This window comes from Ananas comosus, unplaced genomic scaffold, assembly GCF_001540865.1.
Source record: "Ananas comosus cultivar F153 unplaced genomic scaffold, ASM154086v1, whole genome shotgun sequence".
Lineage (NCBI taxonomy): Eukaryota > Viridiplantae > Streptophyta > Magnoliopsida > Poales > Bromeliaceae > Ananas > Ananas comosus.
The window spans coordinates 29976-53294 of NW_017893539.1; the positions used below are offsets into that span (position 1 = coordinate 29976).

General features: G+C 46.6%; 1 long non-coding RNA gene across 2 annotated transcripts; it reads left to right on the forward strand.

Moving 5' to 3' along the window:
• Positions 1-9855: 9855 nt before the first annotated feature.
• On the forward strand, positions 9856-11808 carry LOC109706270. Of its 2 annotated transcripts, none has more exons than XR_002215140.1 (5): positions 9856-10047; positions 10272-10363; positions 10461-10528; positions 10645-10688; positions 11765-11808. It is a non-coding gene; the product is annotated as an uncharacterized LOC109706270 (long non-coding RNA). The 2 variants fall into 2 exon arrangements; XR_002215139.1 differs by having other exon boundaries at positions 10464-10528.
• Positions 11809-23319: the final 11511 nt, after the last annotated feature.

Here is a 23319-nt window from a genome sequence, read left to right on the forward strand (position 1 = left end):
AATCAAAGGGAGAAGGACTCACCGTGTTCTCCACTGGTCTGAGCTCAAGAGAGCTCTCTAAGGGGTTGCAACAATCGCAAAAACACCCCTCTACAAAAACAGCTCGCAGAGCAAAGTGTACCGGTACACGAAAAAGTGTACCGGTACAAATCCTGCGCGATAGCAACCAGAGCCTCGGGTTAGCAGAAAATTCTAAGTGTACCGGTACAACCATCAAGGCTGTACCGGTACAAATCCTGTATCGGTACAACCATCAAGGCTGTATCGGTACACAGCCTGGCTCAGGCTAACCCGAAAGTAAGACCAACAATCCCAACTTTAGGATTTTGGTGCTACGTTTCGAACCTCAGTTCTCGTGATACGAACCATAGGTCGGAGCTCTGTCAACGACCCTCCAGAAATTATGGAAAGGCTCGGAACACAGATCAAACACTCGAACCTCGTAATTTGCAAAGGTCCAGTATGTTACACATAATGATAGGCCATTGGGTCACCAGTTTGTATATCATATTTTAGACATGATGACATTAGATTTGGGACAGATATTTAACCTTGCTTGCCATTGTGCTCATTTGCACATGCTTGTGAGGGTCGCTCCCCACAAGCCAGCACTCCGGAGATAGCCATCGCAACATAATCTCGCCCGTGCGGGATTGGACGCCGAAATGGGATGCCGTGGGGGAGGCTTATTCCTAGGGTGGGAATGTTGACTACCACGGGGCCGTTAGGCACGGCGCTAGCCGGACTACCCACGGGTAGGTCCTACTTGATTGGAATATTACTGAACTCAAAAGCAAATTGGACATTAGACAATTAGTAAATATGGACATTTTACTAGTTGCATTGTGGGTATATAATGTTGGTTATACTTTTGCATATTCATGTTAGAATAGCATTTATAATCGTGAAAATTCATGCTAAAGTAGAGGCATTGTATTTAGTAAGTTCAATTCATGTTAAATATTCATGCTATTCCTTTCAATTAATTGTTAGAACTTATAACTTTTGCTTTTTAGCCTAGTGGTACATTTTCACTGAGGTCAGCAATTGCCCACTGGAAACTATTATTTAATAACTCTCACACCCCCTGTTTTGTTGTTTTTCTTACAGAGCCTTCCACTCCGGGAGAGGCTCGGGATCGCGGTAAAGGAATCGCCTCGAGCTAGTTAGCGAGGGATTTTATGATAGGTGGTTCACCTCTCTTTTGTTCCTTTTTGGAGAGGATGAGAGTTTTTGTACCCATGTATAGAGACCTTGGATATTATAGCACTTGTATTTGAGGTTTTATCGTTGTACTACTTTATATTTATGTTAGTAGATCAGTTCCTTTATTTTACCTCCTTATTCTAAAATCTAGTTGTTGTATGCTCTCATACTCCTAGATGCTCATTTATTATTATTTTATTTATCGCTTTGTTGTAGACGCCTTATATGTTGTAGGCATATGGCGGGTCTGGACACGCACCGGGCAGGCTTCTGCTGGGTCCCGGGGCGTGACAGATTATTTTGGTATCAGAGCGCCTAGGGCTGAGTCTTAGTGGACCTAATAAATCTTAGGCCGGTTGGACTATAGGAAATAGTCTCGTGAGGGACAAGGTCGATTTGACATGTAAGCGAAAGTATTATGATTGGGTTTTATTGTAACTCTAAAATGTTGGAGTTGAATCGAAGTGTATAGCTTCTAACTTCGCGAAAGGTTACGTTGGCGGCCGACAACGTAACAACGGGAGTTAGTAGTAAAGGACACTTCATTACTTTCGCATGATTTCGATATTAGTTCTTGAGTGGAGTTGCGATAGCGTGGGTTTTACTAACTTGCGCTTTTATGATGTTGTAGTGACATGCCGACGACTCGCTCTAAATCTGTTGGAGCGGAGGTGGAGACCTCCGTTACCTCCGGATCTGGCGAGATCCGTGAGTTGAGGAGCCAGCTTGCGGCTCTCACTGACTTGGTGACACAGCAGGCGCAGGCGGCCAGACAGCAGGCCGATGCGGCGCATCGGCATGAGGCGTGGATGAAGCGCCATGAGGATCTTCTGCTGCAGTAGGCAGCTTCTAGGGAGGCCCAGATTCCTACACCACCTGCGCCAGTTGATGATGTTGCACCAAGGGCGCCGTCTCACGCCCCGAGCTCTTCGCGCGGGCACCCGTAGTCGCGCCTCGGGAGGAGGATGCTGCGGCACCACCTGTTCAGGTGCCTCTGGCGGGGGCAGTTTTTCCTGTGATGGTTGAGGGAGTAGAGCGGGATCGGCTCAGGGATCGCCTTAACGAGTTCAGGAGGTGCAATTCCAGGATCTTCGACGGAGAGAAAGCCGACCACTGGATCGTGGGGAAGTGGTTGATGCACATGGAAAAGCTTTTTCGCGACACCTTTGTGGAGGAGAGAGACCGGGTTTGGCTCGGCACTCATCACTTTGACGGCGAGGTCTATCGTTGGTGGTTGGATAGTCAAGACAACCCCAACACAAACCTTTCAACGATTATTCGGAGGAGGTTCAATGAACTTCTGTTGGAGCACTACTTTCCAGATAGTGTTAAGAGAAAGATGGAGCAGGATTTGCGCGGCTTGCGCCAGGGGGGCAGGACAGTGGCTGAATACGAGAGGGAGTTCTCTTGGCTTCTTCACTGCGTGCCTTTCGTCATGCGGGACGACGAGGACAAAGCCCGCATTTTTTAGCGCGGATTGCGACTGTCGATCTTCCGGTTTGTGCAATCCTCCAATCTCCAAACCTACCCGGAGGTGGTGAACCGCGCGCGCTCATTGTGGAGAGCGGCGCGGCGGATATTCAGGAGCGGAGAGAGGGCTTGGATAAGGGTAAGGGCAAGAGGCCCACGGCTGAGGGTGCGAGTCAGATGCACCCAAGGAGACCGCCGAAGCACCCTAGGAGCCAGTCGCAAGGGCGCAGCTCGTCGGCGCAGCGAGGAGGACCTGATCGTCACCGACCTCCCCAGTGTGTGATCTTCGGTGGTCCTCACATTGCACCGCAGTGTCCGCAGCGGGGAAGCAGGTGTTTCCTTTGTGGCAAGGAGGGCCACTTCCGGACCGAGTGCATGCCCTAGAGGTTCTTCACCGGCACCATCATCTGCATCGGCACCGGCGTTACCAGCAGCCAGTTAAGGGACTCCAGCGGCACACTACCAGCCTGGGCGGCCACTCGTCCAGCGCCAGACTGAGGGGTCACCACAAGCCCCGAGCGGGCGCATGTGTGCTGCTCAGACAGAGGAGGCGACAACGGCCGAGGATGTGGTGGCAGGTATCATTTTATTAAATGGTATTAGAGTTCAAGCTTTATTTGATACCGATGCATCGCATTCATTCATAGATTGGATATTCGCCGAGTTGCATGGCATCCCGTTAGTTTCCTTGTTGCATCCGGGACGTGTTGTAGTCCCCGACCATTCTTTGGATATTCGAGAGTTTTGCCCCAGTTGCCCTGTTCGCGTAAGAGATTGGATCATGCCCGCGGATCTACTAGCTTTACACAAACTTGGAGAGTTTGATGTGGTTTTGGGCATAGATTGGTTAACCAAGTATTTCGCCACTATCGATTGCAAGAATTGAACGGTTACATTTAGAGAACCGGGGCAGACGGAGGTTGCGTTTAGAGGATGCCATAGTTTGCTGTTTGCGATGACGATCAGCTCGTCTTGAGCTAGGCATTTGATCAGCAGGAGTTGCATAGCCATTTGGCTAGTGTTGTGCTGAGGAGTGAGGATGACACCCCAAGGATTGAGGATATCCCAGTAATACAGGAGTTTTGTGATGTGTTTTCAGTGGAGCTTCCAAGTATGCCACCTAATAGGGAGATTGAGTTTGTAGTAGATCTCGTCCCTAGGACTACTTCAATCTCAAAGGCGCCCTATAGGATGGCACCGGCAGAGTTGAAAGAGCTGAGGGCACAACTGCAGGATCTTTTGGATAAAGGTTTTATTCGCCCGAGTATTTCACCTTGGGGAGCACCGATTTTGTTTGTTAAGAAGAAGAACTGTAACATATCACTTCCCCGTAAAATGTGTCGAGTTCCGTCGAAACGAGCGGAACGCGGATTCGGTCAAGTTAGAACAAGCTACAATGGGTTCTAAGAGCATTAGGGCCATTGTATAGGGTATATGGACCCATGAGAGCAAACCTGTGAAAATTTGGCTAAGTACCAGAAATTGAGCTCTCGGGGTCCGCACCCTAGTTGCAGGGTCCGGACCCCGTACGCGTGAAATGCCCTGCGCGGGCAGACTGAGTGTGGTATTGCTCTCGGGGTCCGGACCTTAGCTTCAAGGTCCGGACCCCGTATGCGAAAAATGCCCAGTGAGGTCTGTTGTGAAAAATGGAATTGAGAGGGGCTTATGTGCTAATGTGACAAGATGAATGGTTATATGGGCTAAGGTTTGAGTGAGAGCTTATTTGCTCTCACTCCAACACAAATATCTGCCTCTCTCTCTCTAAAAACCTTCTCTTCTCTTTTCCTCTCTCTCTAGAGCTTGGACAAGGAGGGGATTTGGAGGAGTTTGGAAGTAGAAAAGGCAAAGTTGAGGGTGTTGCTTGCAAGAGTGCAAGAGATCAAGAAAAGCTTGGACTCCAAAGGTGAGTTCTCATGATTTGAGCTAGGTTTGGGTTTGGGTTTGTATTCCTTCTAGCATGTATCTAGGAGGTGAATTAGAGGTTTTTCCCCTTAGTATCCATGCTTAAGGACTAATTTTGCGGAAGATGATATTGTACAAGGACCTATATTTAGGGTTTTCGGGTTTTGAGATCGAAGCTTAGGTTTAATCTCATTTTAACCTAATTAGTAGGTCAACGAATGCATCGGTGCGCTCGATTCGGCGACACGACGAGCGTGCACGAAGATACTAGGAAAAGAAGCTAAATTGGTACAGATTGCCGCAGCTCGCGACGAAAGCATCTAAAAATCGTGAAAGTAGGACCGCAGCATCCTAGCATAGCCAAAAGGTAGGGGTTGCTGTCCGGAAACACCGGATCTCTTTTTATGTCTATGTCACTTTATTTGAGCTTGTTGATATTGTAGCATTCTTGCATGTAGGGTAGTGTGATATCTGTTCATGGTTGAAGTGCATTTAGATACTTAAAGAATATGTGAAATGATAAAGAACCATGTGAACTATGTATGAAAGAACCCTATATGTATGTGAATGCGAAAACGGACTATGACAATAGTAAACAAAGGTGACATTTACATTAGTGACCAGATTGGCATCGAGAATGTAAATGACTAAACAAGGTTTAGCTTTTGTGGCATCAGAACCATTGTGGCTCAGAATTTGTGGTATATATGATAGGGTAGATCCTATCATTGGCATTGAGATATTGTGGCTTTGTACATTGAGACAGGTTTGGCTATACCTCCTCAAATTGAGGATGGGATCATACTCACATGTATTGATTCCGGCTTGTGTGAGGTAGCTCCTCCTCAAGCGGTGTACTTCGGAGTGTAGACACCACGGGTGAGAGTGCCCGGTGAAGATCCCTCGGCCGACAGTGCCATGTGCCTTCCCCGGTAGATGGGATGGATCTCTCGGAGGCAATTTCAAATGCCAATCCCAGTAGATGGGACATGTGAGATGTGAGTTTCGGGTGAGCCTTGTGGACCCCGGTTGGATTGGGTAAAAGCCAAGTGAAATGAGAAATGGACATGCATGCATCAAATTCATATATTTGATTATCTATCTATCTGTTGACAGTTGTTTTGCAAGCATTGTATTAGTAATTGCATTAGATAGTTTGATATCTACTTTTATTGAAATACATATGTCTGAAATAGACCTAGTGGGCGAATCGGCGCGGTCGGCGGCCGAACCCACTGGGAACTTCGTTCTAATTCTCATTACCACTAACCCTGCAGATCCGTGCGCGAGCGGGACGGCGGAGGATCGAGGCAAGGGTATCGCGCCGTAGATAGCGCCCCTCGGTGTATAGGCATACCCTACATTTTGTGTTCTCAACTTTTGTATGTTGAACTAATGATGTAAAAGATGTAAAACCTTATGTTTTGGGTTAAAAGCCAATGTGATGTAAATGTAAATGATGGTTTACTTGTGTTTTATTAAAATGTAATCAAATGACATATATGTGGATAAATGTTTAGTTAGTTTCGATGCTTTCACTGTTGTTATTATTTGCCCTCGAGCAAACCTTGTATATCTTGTAATCTCCTTGTTAGCTTGCTTGTGTTATACATGTTGTTGGAGCCTTGGGCGGACAGGGGAGGTGCTGTCCGTTCGGCGTCTGTTACGTGCTCGAATCCGACCAAATTGGCGGAGCTCGGGGCGTGACAAGGACAGATCACTTCGCTTGTGTGTGAACTATCGTAAACTTAATAAAGTCACGATCAAGAACAAGTATCCATTGCCGAGGATTGATGATCATTTTGATCAGCTTCAAGGATCGAGTGTGTATTCCAAGATTGACTTACAGTCCGGATACCACCAGTTAAAGATTGCACCTGAGAATGTATCGTAGATGGCTTTTAGAATATGCTATGGACATTATGAGTTCACTGTCATGCCGTTTGGGCTTACTAATGCCCCGGCAGCTTTTATGAATCTAATGAACCGTATTTTTAAGCCTTATTTAGACAGATTCGTCGTGGTGTTCATCGACGACATCTTGGTTTATTCCCGAAGTGATAGGGATCACGAGGAGCATTTAAGACTTGTACTCCAAATGCTTCAGAAAAAAAAGCTTTTTGCCAAGTTGAAAAAGTATGAATTTTGGCTTTGAGAGGTGGCATTCCTTGGATATCTGATTTCGGGATCGGGTATAGCCGTGGATTCTAGGACGATTGAAGCTATCAAGGATTGGCCTCGACCGACTAACGTCACCGAGATACGGAGTTTTATTGGTTTGGCCGGCTACTACCGGAGATTTGTAGAGGGGTTTGCTAAGTTATCTACTCCCATCACGCGGCTCACGCACCTGTCACGCCCCGGGACCCAGCGGAAGCCCGCCCGGCGCGTGCCCAGACCCGCCATATGTCTATAACATACAAGGCGTCTAAAATAAAACGATAAATAAAGCAGTAGAACAAAGGATCTAACGATATCAGAGCAAAGTAAATAACTATGTTCTACGACCGAGGAATAAGTATAAAACTGAAATCCACTAATAAAATCATAAAGTAGTGCAAAGAAAATCCCAAATACAGAAGCTAAACATAGAGAGTATATAGGTGGTCTCTCTATATATGGTACTCAAAATCTCTCTCTCTCTCTCTCTCTCTCTCTCTCTCCCTCATATAATAAAAGAAAGAGTAAACCACATAAGCTCAAAAGTAACTCCCCGCTAACTAGCTACGCGACTCCCTTGCCGCGATCCCGTGCCTTCGCCAGTGCCGAAGGCTCTAAAATAAAACCAAAAAATAGGGGGCGTGAGAACTATTGAATAATAGTTCCCAGTGGGCAATTACTGGCTTCAGTGAAATGCACCACTAGTGTAACATACCACATCCCTCGTAAATCGTACCGAATTCCGTCAAAACGAGCGGAACGCGGAATTGAACGAGATTGAATGGACCCTAAGTGCATTAGAGTTCATAAACGGAGCTAAAAGGGACCCGAGAGAGCAAATCTGAAAATCTGGCTAAGTCCCAGATTCTGAGCTCTCGAGGACCGGTCCATAAAGGAGAGACCGGTCACCGTGCGCGTAGCCTGCCAGGGAATCCTGAGGCATCCGGTCCCTGGTGGTGAGACCGGTCCTCGGGAGACCGGTCCTTGACGGGCAGACCGGTCCCTCGGTGCGCAACAGCTGAAAAACTCAAAAATTTGGCTAAGTCCTGGAACACACACGTTCGGGAACCGGTCCCTGGTCGGGGAGACCGGTCCCCGAAGGCGAAAAATGCCCAGTCTAGGTAGATCAGGGGAAACAAATGGAGGGGCTTAAGTGCAATTGTTACAATACCTTATATGGTCACCCCTCTCTCTCCCACAACCATTTTCACCCTCCCCTCTCATTCCACTCTTTCTCTCTCTAGAATCCTAGCTCTAGGGCTTGGAGAAGAAGAAGAAGAAGTGAAGGGAAGGAGGATTTGGAGGCTTTGGTGGATTCTACAAGCTCTCTTACAAGAAGGACTTGGAGGAGCTTGGGCTAAGGTGAGTTTTTGGTAGAAATGAGTCTAGGGCTTGGTTTTGATCCCTAAGTTTTGGAGCTTTGGGTTGTTCTTGGCCTTGGGAGCCTTCTATAGGCCTTGAACCCCATGGAATCCATGAGAGCTCAAGTGCTCTCATGGTGGATGGTTAGGGTTCACCATAGAAGCTCTAGGGTTGGTTCCAAACGTCTAGAAACCTTACTAGAGTACTTCTTAGATGATCCTAAGCTATTGTTTGCTTAGGATTGGGATTGATTCATGGGGAAACCCTAAATGACAATATTAGGGCTTGAAAATTTGGGCTTTGCCCTAGGATTTTTCGGGAACAAATTGACCCCGTAGAAACCTAATTGGGGGTGTCCTAAACGCGTGAGACAACTCCGTTTAACGTTGCGAAAATGATAGAGTATAGTTCATGTACAAAAAGGCCTAATATGGCACTATTCTGATTATAGGGCGCGGAATCGGCTTTCATAAAGTGCGGGGGCCTTCATATTCTACACCCACACGACTAATAGAGGTGGGGGGTGCACGCCGGAATCGTTGGATTCCCTTTTATGTCTATTTTCTCTATTCTTGAGTATATACATATATACCCATTCATGCATAGTAGGGTAAATACATGTAGAACTTGGCCTTCTTGACCTCACGATTTATTATAATTCTCTAACGAGGCAATTGAACAATAGAGTGCCCCGCATGACCTAGAACCAAACATGGACATGTGTGATTGGACCCTCAAGTTGTTGTGCTGAATGTGAATTGGACTTGACAATAGAAACAAGGGTACATGACATAGAAACAAGATTGGCATTGAGAGATGACACGTTAAGCCATAGGTTTTACAACCAAGTATTTATCGGCATCATCCATAAGGATATAGCCTTGAACAGTGGGAAGAATGAATAGTAGAGACCTATCATGACATTGGCATCTGATGTGACTCAGTGGCCTATGAATCCTCAGTTGAGGATTGGATCCGATTACTCACAGTTCGTACTTGGCCTTAAGGCCGAGGTCGCCTCGCGCCCCTCGCGGAGTGCGTTCGCCGTCCCGGAGTTGGTCACCACTGGGCGGTGGAAAGTCTCCCCCCAGTATGACGGGGTCGCCTATTTGAGGTCCTCGAGTCCGCCTGCTATTAAGCGAATTTTGGAAATGTGACGTTACTGCGGGTGTTTAACAAGTGCTTAACCGGTAGACCTTGTGGAAGAGCCGAAGCTTATTTCGTGATTTGGAGCATGCTTGCATTTACCTATTATGCCGACTTGCAGTATTTGAATGCCACTAAACATTCTTTGCAGGCATAGAATTAGAGCCATTAGCTACCCCGTGTCTACTTTCTCTTTCCCTGAAATACTTATGCTGGATGACCCTTAGTGCGGTAACGGTCCGGCCACCGGGCATGCGAACCCACTGTTTCCTTGTACCATACACTTGACTCTAGCACAGCAAATTGCGGAGTCCGAGTGTGTGGAATGAGTTGTGGAACTATCCTACATGTTCTAAAGGACTTAGACAAGTTTTTGGACAAGTTTGAGAGTGATTGGATGGCTAAAAGCAAGAAAGTGCATTGATTGGGCGAAATCAGCCTTTTCTGCTTGGTGTACCGGTACAGCCATTATGGTGTACCGGTACACAATGGGAAAACGTGGCAGCAGGGCTATTTTGGTAATTTCACACTTTGATCCTATCTATTTCATTCCAGCACGACTCCTGGGGCTCAGTGGAGGTTGCTGGAGACCAGAGAAGCAACCTTGCACCATTCCCTCTTTCTCTCTCTAGGGTTTTTCTCTCTCTAGATAAAAGTCGCCGTTTCGCGCCGATTTCGCGCCGCGCTCGACTCTCGCTGGTTAGACGACTCAAGGGAAGTCTTTGGAACGTGGGAAAGAAGGGTTTCATTGCGTTTGCTGTGAGGTTACTGCCAGGGAAGCTAACTCTCAGCTTTAGAGAGGTAACTAACTTGATTTCTCTCGAAATTTCGGTTTAGTATCGAATTTGGAGTCGTGTTGGCTTTCTTTGCTACCAACTGAATTAGAGGCTGTTTTTAACATTAAAGATGACTTAAGTAGCTGTGATTTAGCCCAGGGATAAGCTGATTTGCTACTTGAATAAAGTAATGAGTATTTATGATGCGAATTCGGAACGATACGAAGTTTAATTGCATAATTGATGCAGTTTGGGAATTGAATCTTCGCAGCAGGTTTCTGAACCACGTGGAGCTTATTTGGTGACCTGGGAGGCTGGTTTAGAAGGTGTTCTACCCTAAGGTAAGCCAGAATTTCAGTTGGGAAGCTGAAATTGCAAGATTCCGACGATATTTGCTAATATATGATGTTTTTGATGCCGTTTTGATGTTGATCGCAGCAGGAATTCAACTGACCTTTGGGTCATCTTTGGTTGGCTTTGAGAAGCCTTTAGAGACTTAATCGGAGGTACTAAAGTGAACCAAAACAGCGATTTATGTTACTACTTTATACGAGATGTGAATTGAGCCGAAATCGGACATTTCGGCCGTAGTCTTAATTCGATCTTGATGTTTGTTTTTCAGCGGAGTTGAGGCCTATTGGAGTTGATTGTGGGACATAGTAATAGGTGGGTTTGACCTAACCAGAGCAAGTGAAGCTCCCCTATGTTCTATATGTATGGAATTTGAGATAGTTGTGCGATATTGGCATAATATGGTTGTTGGAACTTCCTTGCCATAACATTTAATAGAACCTCTATGAAGTAGAGAGAATTCATGCATAATTGTACTTATGCTTATATTTATGTTTATCTTTAGTTAAGTTGGATAAATAATGGACATGATAATTATGCTGTTGTAAAGTAGAGAACAATGATATTCTCGTGACTTTATCGATTGTAAAATAGAGAACAACGACATTCTCTTGACTCTAAAGTAGAGAACTATGACATGCTTATGACCATGTTGATAGTGCCATAATAGTGGAAAGATTATAATGCCTTGTGCTTTAGCATTACTCTTACATGTTTACAATCTAGTGGATACTAGTTCTTGTTACTATTTGTGTATTGAATTTCCGATCGGAAGATCGAGAGTAAGAACATTGCAAATGAAAACATGATAATTGAGACATGTGGACAGTGAAATATGCTTGCTTGCCATCGTGCTCATTCGCACACGCTTGTGAGGGTCGCTCCCTACAAGCCGGCACTCCGGAGTTGGCCTACGCGACAGTTGTTCGCCCCTGCGGGATTGGGTGCCGAAGTGGATTGCTGTGGGGAGTATATACTACCACGGGACCATTAGGCACGGCGCAAGCTGGACTACCTTGGGTAGGTCCTGATGAATGAAGGAAAACTCTATTGAGGTGAATGTACTAAATGACAAAGGACAGTAATGAATGCTATTACTTTAAGTATACAGTAGTCACTTTCATGCTCGTGCTTATATTCATGTTTATATTCATGATTACAGAAATTGCCATATCTCTTGTATGCAAATGATTCATTACTGTAGAAAGCTATTACATGTTGATTACATTCTTATTACTTATTAGCATCATGCTTATTAATTATGCAATTATCGTTATTGCTTTCAATTAGTACATCATGAGCCTAGTGGTGTAATTCGCCGAGGCTGGCGGCTTACCCACTGGGAACTATTGTTTATAGTTCTCACGCCCTTTTGGTGGTTGTTTTTACAGAGCCTGTTACAGGAGAGGCTAGGGATCGTGGCAAGGGAGTCGCGCCTAGCTAGGGACTACTAGGAGCGTGCTAGTCGATCACCTTGCTACTCGGGCTACGGCCGAGGGTGATGTCCCTATGTATAGAGAGACCACCGTTGTACCTATTCTTTTGTTTACCCCGTGATGTATATGTACTTTTGGACAGTCACTATAGTTGTGATACTTCGTATTTTGTTGAGATTTTGGGTTATATACTATTGTTCTCTTGTTGATAGTCTTTGTGACTTTTACTATGCTCTGATATCAGGATAGGCTTATTATTTGTTTTTACTCCTATCGACTTGTTGCTTGTAGACGCCTTATATACTGCAGGTGTATGGCGGGTCTGTGCACGTGCCGGATATGCTTCCGCTGGTACCCGGGCGTGACACACTGGGAACTTTATTGTAGTTCTCACACCACTAACCCTAAGGTCCTGGCACGAGCGGGGCTGTCACGCCCCGGGACCGGCGAAGGCCCTCCCGGTAGCGCATCCAGACCCGCCATATGTCTACACATATAAGGCGTCTACAACAAAGCAGAAGTAAAGCAAGAAGTAGAACAAATAGCATAGTGATAACTAATGATATCAGAGCGAGTAAAGTTCTATCATCTAAACCAGAGTAAAAGAAACATAACTAAACAATAAAAGTAGCTATAAAATAGCACAATACTATCTCCTCAAAAGAAAAACAAAGATCTAGAAGAAGGGTGGTCCTATACATAAACGGGTACAACTCACGACCTCTCGCAAAATAAAACCACGAGAGGTAGACCACCTATCAAATCGTCCTCGAAGGAAGCTAGCTCGAAGCAACTCCCTTCCCGCGGTCCCTAGCCTCTCTCGACGTGGAAGGCTCTGAAAGAAAATATAAAACAGAGGGCGTGAGGACTATAATTTATAGTTCCCAGTGGGCAATTACAGACCTCAGCTCATTGCACCACTAGGCTCAAAAGTAAAGGGTAAGTAACAACAATTAGTGATAAGCGATAATTGGCGAGTATAAAAACTGCTGAAAGGAAGCATGAATGAAATGCTATACTACTATGTCTCCAATAAGCATGATGTCATGGTGATGTACATCTACGCTATCATAAGGTAATATATCCAATGCATACTAATATGCCTCAACATGATGAACAAGTAAACCTCACAATACAATATGTCAAAACATAAGGAGTAAGTTCTATCAAGACAACCCAATATACTATGATGCAATGCATGAAACCGGCAAGTGTACTATATACCCCAATGCTATATCATGAGCATATCAAGTAATCCAACTACTAAGCCTATCTAGTAGTGATTATTCATCCTCAACACTGTGTCGATTTCCTTTTCCAATCAAGGACCTACCAAAGGTAGTCCAGCTTGTGTGGCTAGGTCAAACCCACCGAACCGTCGCGTAGGGTCTCGTTTCGTCGAAAAAAGTTGTCCACGAGTTTCAAAATACCCTAAAAGTATTGAGCGAAAAGATACACGAGCATTACGATCAACTACAAGATCAAATATTAACCAACAAGAAAAAATGGTTAAAACTCACCTCAAGAGAAGAAATCTCTTCGAAAGCTCCAAAAGAGAGCTAGAACCCTTCCAATCCAAGCCCAAGGAAGGTTCTAAACCAACTAATTTAGCCACAAAAGCCCTAAATCAAAAATGCCCAAAATCAACCCTACAATTCCATTCTAGGGTTTCATCTACTAAAAATCTTCAAATCAAAGTCTAGAGGAAGAAAAAGAGCAACAAACCTCCTTAGAAGCTCCAATCCAAGCTCAAAGGGTGAAGATCTCCTCTTTGACAAGCTCCAAGTTCAACCTCCAAGCACCAAGGAAGAAGAGAGGGTGAGGAAGATGCTCCAAGTCCACTAGTAGCTCTCAAACTTCTTCTTCTTCCTTCCTTCTTCTCCTTCTCCTTCTTCTTCTTCTTCTCTATCAAGGGTGTAGAGAGAGTTCAGAGAAGAGAAATAAGGAGAGGAGAGAGTGGGTGGGTCATATAGGCCCTCTATTGTAACAAAATCCAGCTAGGTCCCCCAAAAATCCAAAATTACAACAGCCCGGTCTGGGCAGTTTTTGCCCAGAGGGACCGGTCTCTCCCCAGCAGGGACCGGTCTCTCGCTGCGAACCCGAAAAACCAACATTCGGGAACCGGTCTCTCCCTGCGCGGGACCGGTCTCTCACTGCGAAGATGAGCTCGGGGACTGGTCTCGCCCGCCAGGGACCGGTTGCCTCAGGGCTGCCGCAACACTGCTCACTAGGGGACCGGTCTCTCCTTCCAGGGACCGGTCCCCGAGAGTAAAAACTCTCAGGACTTGTCCAGAATTCCAGTTTTCGAACTTTTTAGGTCGGAAAACATTCTACAACCCTCCACCAAGTGTAGGAAAGCTCGAAATACATCCAAGCACTCGAACCTCGCAATTTGCAGAGGTCCAGTGTGTTACAGGGGCGGCGGAGGACCGAGGCAAGGGTTTGGCGCCGTAGGTAGCGGCCACCGGGACTATACATTTTGTAGTCATTCCTTATTGATATACATGTATCAACTTTATTTTGTTGATTTAGAGATGCAAAGTGTAAACAATCATGTATTTGGTGGATGACTAAATGTAAAAAGATATGATGGAAAAATGTAATAGTTTTACTTGAATTTGGTTTAAATGTAATCAAATATCATGTATGTTGCTTAATTAGCTTAGAGCTTTCGCTTTCGCTGTTGCTTGCCCTCGTGCAAGCCTTGTATTATGCAAATCTCTTGTTGATTGCCTATTTATACATATTGTTAGAGCCTTGGGCGGACAGGGGAGGCTCTGTCCGTTCGGCGTCTATTGACGTGACTCGAATCCGACCAAATTGGCGGGGATTGGTGCGTGACAGATATAATGGTATCAGAGCGAAGTGGAAAGCAAAAGTCTAGGGATGACCTAGAAACCCTAGGAAATTGGAGACCCTAGGAGTTTAGGAAACGTTTAACGTGGACTTGGTTTATGCGAAAGCGAATAATTGGGTCAGTGGTAACACTTCTCTAGAAGGAAGTAGAGATGGACTAGGAGGCTTAATTGTTGTCTACTTAAAGGACCTTGTGGGGCGGCCGACAACATAACACCGAGAGTGGAAATAATTAGGCTTATGCTTTCGCTTAATTGGGTAGCTACTAGGAACGTGTAAGAGTCACGTGTGTCGAGTGCTAATGTGCGTGCATTGCGTTGCAGGACGCGATGGCACCACCAAGGAGAGTTACGAGGTCCACACCGGCGGAGCCTCGGGAGGAGCCCGTGCAGTCGGGGTCGGACGAAGTACGTGAGTTGCGAGCCCAGGTAGCGGCTTTGGCCGGGGCTATGCGACAACAAGGGGAGCAGATTGGACAGCTCCACGAGATGATGGCGCAACAGGCGGCAGCGGCATTAGTACCGAGGGATCCACCCCCACCGGCAGCCCCTGTAGCACCACCTCCTGCGGTGGCGGCAGCGCCAGTGATGGCTGTTCCTCCGGCGGCATCGGGTTCGTCGGTTCCTATTTTCGATGTGCTTAAGGCCGAGCAGGAGCGTACATTGGCAGTGATGACGGCATTCAAGCGGTTCAATCCTTCGACCTTCAACGGCGATGTGAAGGATCCGTGGGTGACGGAGAATTGGTTGGCCGCGATGGAGGCGTTGTTCGAGGATATCTATACCCTCGAGAGGGATAAAGTTCACCTGGCGGCTCATTGTTTGGATGGGTCGGCTCGGTTGTGGTGGAATCAAACGAAGAAGAATCGCTCGCTAGGGCACACTCTTCTCACTTGGGAGGCGTTTCAGGAGATGCTGTTTATGGAGTATTTCCCCGAGAGTGACAAAAGGAAAATCAATGAGGATTTTCGAAAACTAAGGCAAGGAAGCCGAACGGTGCGGGAGTATGAAAGGGAATTCACGCATATGATTAACTGCGTGCCGGACTTGGTTCACGGCGATAGGGACCGAGCGGAGGTGTTTGAGCACGGGTTGCGACCCGAGATTTTCAAGGTCATTCATGCATTCCGCTTGAAGACCTATGAGGAGGTTCTTGACCGCGCGCTTTGGGTGGAGCGCGGAAATGCCATTGCACGGGACGAACGCGAGGCATTTGAGAAGGATAAGGAAAGGGAGAAGGCTAAGAAGCGACCTATTGGTGGATCGGCGGATCAGTCGAGTTCTAAGCGACCCCCGCGACCTCAGCGATCACAGTGGCGAGGAGGTAGGAGTAAGACACAGGGCCAGATAACCTACCCGTGTGTGATATACGGCGGAGAGCATAGAGCCACCAATTGCCCGCAGCGGGAGGGGCGATGTTACCGATGTGGCCAACCAGGACACATGAGCCGAGTGTGCCCGGGCGGCGCATCCCCAGCTCCGTCATCAGCTTCAGTTCAGTACACTCAGCGACAGCTGGCGGGACTGCCACCCGCGACATCTGCTGGACGATCGTCGGCACCTCGTCAGCCGGAGGCCTCTCGAGCACCTAGTGGGCGGGTATTTGCCACTCAGGTGGAGGAGCCACCAATTATCGTTCCTGACGACGTCGTGGCAGGTATTATTCTGATTAAAGGCACTAGGGCTAGAGCCATATTTGACACGGGTGCATCTCATTCATTCATATTAGCATCATTTGCACAAGCTCATAATATAGAGATCACACATAATAAGGAGTATATGTCGGTGAACACTCTCGGGCACTCGATCGACGTTTACGATGAGTGCTTGGACTGCCCAGTGCAAATAGGCGATTGGATTATGCCGATCGACCTTCTAGTGTTGAAAGAAATGTGGGGATTCGAGGTAATCATGGGGATCAATTGGCTCTCCAAGTATTACGCAGTTATAGATTGTGAAAGAAGGGTGATCACGTTCCGTGAACCCAACCAAGAGGAGTTTGTCTATCGGGCGTGTAAGGGCAAACTCTTTGCAGCCACTATATCGACGGTGAGGGCGAAAAGGATGATCAAAGGCGGCTGTAAGGCCTACTTGGCGACCATCGTAGACTCTCGAAAAAAGTACCCGAAATTGGAGAGTATTCAAGTTGTGCGGGAGTATCCGGATGTATTCCCAGCGGAGTTACCGGGATTGCCCCCGGATCGGGAAGTCAAGTTTGTGATTGACTTGATTCCCGGAGCGGCACCAATTTCGAAGGCTCCGTACAGAATGGCACCGGTGGAGTTGAAGGAATTGAAAGCCCAGCTACAAGACTTGCTCGATAAGGGCTTCGTACGGCCGAGCGTGTCCCCGTGGGGAGCTCCGGTGCTATTTGTAAAGAAAAAAGACGGCACACTTCGACTCTGCGTTGATTATCGCGAGCTGAACAAAGTGACGATCAAGAACAAATACCCGTTGCCAAGGATTGATGACCTGTTCGACTAGTTGCAAGGGTCAAGGGTATACTCGAAGATTGATCTGCAGTCGGGGTATCATCAGTTGAAGATACGGCCCAAAGACGTGCACAAAACGGCGTACCGTACGCGGTATGGCCATTATGAGTTCACGGTGATGCCGTTTGGACTTACTAATGCCCCAGCAGCATTCATGGACTTGATGAATAGAGTCTTCCGTCCGCTATTGGACCGGTGCGTCGTGGTATTCATTGACGACGTATTGGTATATTCTCAGACCGAAGAAGAACACGAAGAGCATTTACGACTCGTGTTGGAGATACTCCGGAAGGAAAAGCTTTATGCAAAGCTAAAGAAATGTGAGTTTTGGCTTTCGGAGGTTACCTTTTTGGGCCACGTTGTATCCGGAGATGGCATCTCGGTGGACTTGAAGAAAGTTGAGGCTATTAAAGATTGGCCTCGCCCGACAAGTGTAGTGGAAATTCGTAGCTTCCTTGGACTTGCGGGCTATTACCGGCGGTTCGTGGAGGGGTTCGCCAGGATAATGACTCCACTAACGCGCCTTACGCACAAAGGGGTGAAGTATGTTTGGAGCCCCGAGTGTGAGCGGAGCTTTGAAGAGCTAAAGACTAGATTAACATCTACTCCGGTGCTTGCTTTGCCGACGCCGGGAGAGAGCTATGTCGTGTACAGTAATGCCTCGTACGTGGGACTCGGGTGTGTCTTGATGCAAAACGGCCGAGTCATAGCTTATGCTTCGCGCCAACTGAAGAATTATGAAAAGAACTACCCGACTCACGACCTTGAGCTAGCGGCGGTTATATTCGCACTAAAATTGTTGAGGCGTTACTTGTATAGGGAACATTGTGAGATCTACACCGATCATAAGAGTCTCAAATACTTGTTCACCCAAAAGGAGCTAAACTTGCGACAGCGGCGGTGGTTAGAGTTGCTCAAGGATTATGATATCACGATCCTCTACCACACCGGGAAAGCAAACGTCGTGGCCGATGCTCTAAGTAGAAAGTCGGCGGACAATTTGGCGACGAAGGTTACGCCTCAACCAGCATTGCAAAAGGAGATGCAACGGTTTGGGCTGGAGGTTGTGGCGCCGGGGGTGCCGGCAACATTTGCCACCCTGGTTGTGCAGCCAACCTTGTTGGAGAAGATTAAGGGACTACAAGCGTCGGATGAATTTCTCCAAAAGGTGCGGAGTAAAGTTGAGAGCGGTAATGCCGATGATTTCGGCATTGGAACCGACGGCACACTACGATATCGAGATCATTGGTGAATATCCAAGGACGACGACCTTCGGAAGGCGATTATGCAAGAAGCGCATCAATCTCCCTACAGTATACACCCGGGCGGCACCAAAATGTATCGAGACTTGAAATTACATTATTGGTGGCCGAGCATGAAGAAAGACATAGGGAAGTTCGTGGCGCAATGCCTCACGTACCAACAAGTTAAGGCGGAACATCGATTTCCGGCGGGAAAGTTACAAAATCTACCAATACCCGTGTGGAAATGGGAAAATATCGCAATGAATTTTGTGACGGGCTTGCCTAGATCACAAGGTGGACACGATGCGATTTGGGTAGTTGTGGACCGGTTGACCAAATCGGCACACTTTTTGCCGATCCACATTACTTGGTCGGGAGACAAATTAGCTCAAGTCTATGTTGACGAGGTGGTGAGGCTTCACGGGGTTTCGATATCTATTGTATCGGATCGGGACCCTAGGTTCACATCTCACTTTTGGAAGAACTTGCAAGATGCATTGGGCACACGGCTCAATTTTAGCACGGCATTTCATCCTCAAAGTGACGGTCAATCAGAGAGGACAATTCAAATACTTGAGGACATGCTTCGAGCGTGTGTGCTTGACTATAAGGGCGGATGGCATGATCACATACCGATGGCGGAATTCGTATACAACAATAGTTATCAAGAAAGTATTGCGATGGCGCCATTCGAGGCCCTTTACGGAAGGAAGTGTCGCTCGCCAAGACATTGGAGCAACGTGGGCGAGAAAATGGCTCTTGGCCCCGACGTGGTGCGAGAGGCAGAGGAGAAAGTCCGCCTTGCCCGACAAAGGTTGGTGACGGCGCAGTCACGGCACAAGAGTTATGCCGACAAGCGGCGAAAGGACATTGAGTTCGCGGTAGGAGACCGCGTATTTCTAAAGGTATCGCCGATGCGAGGAGTTAAGCGGTTCGGTGTTGGCGGGAAATTAAGTCCCCGCTATATCGGACCCTTCGAGATTTTGGAACGAGTTGGTGTGGTGGCCTACAAGTTGGCATTACCACCGAGACTCGCGGGAGTACATGATGTATTCCATGTATCCCAACTCCGCAAGTATGTGTACGATCCAGACCATATTCTCTCGTTTATACCGATGGAGCTTCAAGAGGATATGACATATGAGGAATTCCCGGCGTATATTGCCGATCAGGGGGTGCGAAAGCTTCGGAACTGCGAAATCCCGTATGTTAAAGTTCATTGGGCGAACACGATGACCGGAAAGAAACGTAGGAGCTCGAAAGCGAAATGAGGGAGCGTTATACTCACCTCTTCGACGAAACTAAATTTTAGGGGTGGAGAATGTAACATACCACATCCCTCGTAAATCGTATCGAGTTCCGTCAAAACGAGCGGAACGCGGAATTGAACGAGTTTGAATGGACCCTAAGTGCATTAGAGTTCATAAACGGAGCTAAAAGGGACCCAAGAGAGCAAATCTGAAAATCTGGCTAAGTCCCAGATTCTGAGCTCTCGGGGACCGGTCCCTGAAAGAGAGACCGGTCCCCGTGCGCGTAGCCTGCCAGGGAATCCTGAGGCATCTGGTCCCTGGTGGTGAGACCGGTCCTCGGGAGACCGGTCCCTGACGGGCAGATCGGTCCCTCGCTGCGCAACAGCTGAAAAACTCAAAAAATTGGCTAAGTCCTGGAACACCCACGTTCGGGAACCGGTCCCTGGTTGGGGAGACCGGTCCCCGAAGGCGAAAAATGCCCAGTCTGGGCAGATCAGGGGAAACAAATGGAGGGGCTTAAGTGCAATTGTTACAATACCTTATATGGTCACCCCTCTCTCTCCCACAGCCATTTTCACCCTCTCCTCTCATTTCCACTCTTTCTCTCTCTAGAATCCTAGCTCTAGGGCTTGGAGAAGAAGAAGAAGAAGTGAAGGGAAGGCGGATTTGGAGGCTTTGGTGGGTTCTACAAGCTCTCCTACAAGAAGGACTTGGAGGAGCTTGGGCTAAGGTGAGTTTTTGGTAGAAATGAGTCTAGGGCTTGGTTTTGATCCATAAGTTTTGGAGCTTTGGGTTGTTCTTGGCCTCGGGAGCCTTCTATAGGCCTTAAACCCTATGGAATCCATGAGAGCTCAAGTGCTCTCATGGTAGATGGTTAGGGTTCACCATAGAAGCTCTAGGGTTGGTTCCAAACGTATAGAAACCTTACTAGAGTGCTTCTTAGATGATCCTAAGCTATTATTTGCTTAGGATTGGGATTGATTCATGGGGAAACACTAAATGACAATATTAGGGCTTGAAAATTGGGGCTTTTGCCCTAGGGTTTTTCGGGGACAAATTGACCCCGTAGAAACCTAATTGGGGGTGTCCTAAACGCGTGAGACAACTCCGTTTAACGTTGCGAAAATGATAGAGTATAGTTCATGTACAAAAAGGCCTAATATGGCACTATTCTGATTATAGGGCGCGGAATCAGCTTTCGTAAAGTGCGGGGGCCTTCATATTCTACACCCACACGACTAATAGAGGTGGGGGGTGCACGCCGGAATCGTTGAATTCCCTTCTATGTCTATTTTCTCTATTCTTGAGCATATACATATATACCCATTCATGTATAGTAGGGTAGATACATGTGGAACTTGGTTTGACTTCATTTATATGTTTCTAACGTAGTTGAACATAGAGGATGATAGAACTAAAATGGACATGTGTGATTGGACCCTCAAGTTGTGTGAATGTGAGATTGGACTTGGACAATAGAAAACAAGGGTGACATTGATATAGAAACAAGATTGGCATTGAGAGATGAACTGTTAAACATAGTTTAACCAATTATGGCATCATCATAGGTATAGCCTTGAAAGTGGCAAGAATGAATAGGTAGAGACCTATCATGACATTTGCATTGTGACTAGTGGCTATGAATCCTCAAGTTGAGGATTGGATCGATACTCACATTTCGTCTTGGCTTGAGGGAGGTCGCTCCCCCTCGAGCGGTGCGTTCCGGAGTTGGTCACCACTGGGCGTGGTAAAGTCCCCCCCAGATGACGGTCCCTAGGGAGGTTCGAGTGCCCCGCTATTAAGGGATTTTGGGTGGTGAGTTATTGGGGTTAACAAGGTTAACCGGTAAGATTGGGTAAGAGCCGAAGCTTATTTGTGATTTGAGCATGCATGCATTTCCTATTATCGCATTGAGTATTTGAATCCACTAACATTCTTTTGCAGGCATAGTATTAGATGCATTAGTACCGGTTACTTTTCTTTCCTTGAAATACTTATGCCTGGATAGACCTAGTGGGTAAGTCGGCGAGGTCGGATGCCGAACCCACTGGGAACTTCATTGTAGTTCTCACACCACTAACCCTACAGGTCCTGGCACGAGCGGGGCAGCGGAGGACTGAGGCAAGGGTTTGGCGCCGTAGGTAGCGGCCACCGGGACTATACATTTTGTAGTCATTCCTTTTTGATATACATGTATCAACTTTATTTTGTTGATTTAGAGATGCAAAGTGTAAACAATCATGTATTTGGTGGATGACTAAATGTAAAAAGATATGATGGAAAAATGTAATAGTTTTACTTGAATTTGGTTTAAATGTAATCAAATATCATGTATGTTGCTTAATTAGCTTAGAGCTTTCGCTTTCGTTGTTGCTTGCCCTCGTGCAAGCCTTGTATTATATATGCAAATCTCTTGTTGATTGCCTATTTATACATGTTGTCAGAGCCTTGGGCGGACAGGGGAGGCTCTGTCCGTTCGGCGTCTGTTGACGTGACCAGAACCCGACCAAATTGGCGGGGATTGGGGCGTGACAACTAGGCCCAAACTAAAAATGGGTCAGTAAGCAGATATAAACAAAAAAGATATGTACGACAAGTAAATAAGTATGAATATTTGCTACCACATGATATCTCTACTTAGTATGATTTAGCATAAGTAGGAAAGCTATTCACGTATGAATGTACCGAAGCATCGCTAGTATGATGTCTATAAGTCAAATAGTAAAAATATCATTGTTTACTATTCTAATCAATATCCACATGGCATGATGAATGCTCAAAATCAACTCTGAAGAGACCCGCCCGAAGGCTGTCTGGCCCTGAGACCCGCCCGTAGGCTGTCTGGCCGGTGCCGAGCCTAATGGCCCCGTGGTAGTCAACATCCCCACTCTAGGAATGAGCCTTTTCCACGGCAATCCACTTCGGCGCCCAATCCCGCACGGCGAATATGTATCGCGATGGCCATCTCCGAAGTGTCGGCTTGCAGGGAGCGACCCTCACAAGCATGTGCGAATGAGTACAATGGCAAGTAACAAAAGATCCGTCTCAAGTACTAAGTCCTCATGTCTAATAACATGGAATATGTCACAACTCTCTCATAGGCCTATCTCTATGTCATCATGTCTAAAACATGGAAAGTAGTAGATGTCCATGGCCTATCACTAAGTCAATACAATAGTCTCATAGTGTGCTAGTATAAGTGCCCCTTTATGACACTTTCATTTACTAAGTCCGAGCTTAACCCGAATGTTCAAAAATGCATAATTGAGCCACTCTAAACATATGAAGTATGTCTCCAAACGACTAGTGCGAACACTATCCAAATGCATGTAACAATACCCATAATGCTCTACAATATAGAGTGAAAATTTTCTTATACATAACACATGCATTTTAAGTATTCTAAAATTCACATAAATTCCATTAAGTATAGATTTGTATTTAAAATGACGTTATGACGAGTATAAAAAGCATAGGGGCCATTTCGCCCCGTTTTCATGAAGCCAAACCCACCGAAAATTGAAACTCTTCGTTTCGCCGAACGGAGGTGTCCACTAGTCTCCTAGCACCCTAAAGATGTAAGAACAAGAGTTACACAATTGAAACGAACATCGAAAAGCTCAATCTTTAACCATCTAAGCATAGAGGGCATAACTCACCTCTTGTGAT